The sequence below is a fragment of the Rhagoletis pomonella genome, unplaced genomic scaffold, assembly GCF_013731165.1.
Source record: "Rhagoletis pomonella isolate Grant_MI unplaced genomic scaffold, Rhpom_1.0 Rhpom_scaffold_00003, whole genome shotgun sequence".
In the NCBI taxonomy this organism is placed as follows: Eukaryota; Metazoa; Arthropoda; class Insecta; order Diptera; family Tephritidae; genus Rhagoletis; species Rhagoletis pomonella.
The window spans coordinates 31,282,619-31,283,952 of record NW_023458557.1 but is presented as its reverse complement, the minus strand read 5'-3'; positions in this window follow the sequence as shown (position 1 = coordinate 31,283,952).

Genomic DNA, 1,334 nt, shown 5'->3' with positions numbered 1-1,334 from the left:
TGAGCTATGAGACTAGGGCATGACTCACTGCTAACCCAATTAATATTGGATAAATTAAAATCTCCCAGAACACATAAATGGTTATCACGCAAATTATTTAAAACTAATGATGAAATGTTATCAGCATGTGCTTTGTATAACTCATATGAGCTTCCTGGTGGTATATATGAGGTTACTACATACAGGGATTCTTCTGAAGAGTTGCCACTAATATTGACGCAAAGTTGATCCAGAAGTGAATCATCATTAGCTAGAGAGATCAGGAGCGCACGTAGTTCGCGCTTGACAGCAACGATTACACCGCCACCTCTTTGGCAACCAGTTTTTACAGCATCCCTGTCTTTACGAAAGACGTTAAAGAGGTTAGCATCGAAGAATTCAGCATCAAAAAAGTTTGAGGTTAACCACGTCTCAACAAGTACATAGACGTCGTAATCCATCTGCGCAGTAAAAGAATGCACGATATCAGCTTTTGCTCGCATGCCAGACATATTTTGGAAATATACCCTTAAGCTATTAGCAAAAGGAGGAGAATTAACTATGTCTGAAGCGGCTGTTGTTGGTCCTTTGGAAAAAACCGAAAAGGTTTGACCGTCACGTTAGTGGGCCAGATTTCCGAACTAAGCAAATTCGAAAACATTGTCTCCGGCACTCCCAGCTTGAAGTTTACACGCTTTAGACTTGAAATTTCCACATCTTTTTTAACTAGTTTATAGCATACTAATATATCTTTGTTCAAACCCGCCTGATTGGAAACATAGTTTATTATATTTTCTTCCGAAACAGATGGCGAGAACGACGCTAGATGTAACCACTTATATCGGACAGCCACGTCCAAGTCTTTGCTAATGTTTGTACCAACAACCCTTACTGGTTTTTTACCCCTTTTATTCTTAACAGTAGACCACTGTGCATTTTTGATCTCTGCATAGCTAACAGCAGGCGCCAACGAGTGTGTAACATTCGCTGTCGAGATATCAGCAGTCGTCTTTAACATATCAGCATATGTGTGTGTGTGCGCAGCGTTCATTCGCAACGCCGCACAGTGCCGCGAAGGTGGACAAAAATACAAAAATCGACTGTCTTGAAACTTAGATGTTTTGATGTCAAGTTACAGCTAAATCTCCAACTAAGAGAAGTTCATAAGTTATTTTGTGATAAAAACAACTTTCAGCCTCACACACCCCCTCAAAGTACACCTCTTTTCTACATACCATTTCATTTCGGCGATTCGCACATAAAAGTGGTCGCAGTTAAAAATTTGTTAAAAATACATTTTTATTCCTAGCAAGATCAACTTTTGCACTTTGATAAAGATATATGCGACAAACCAA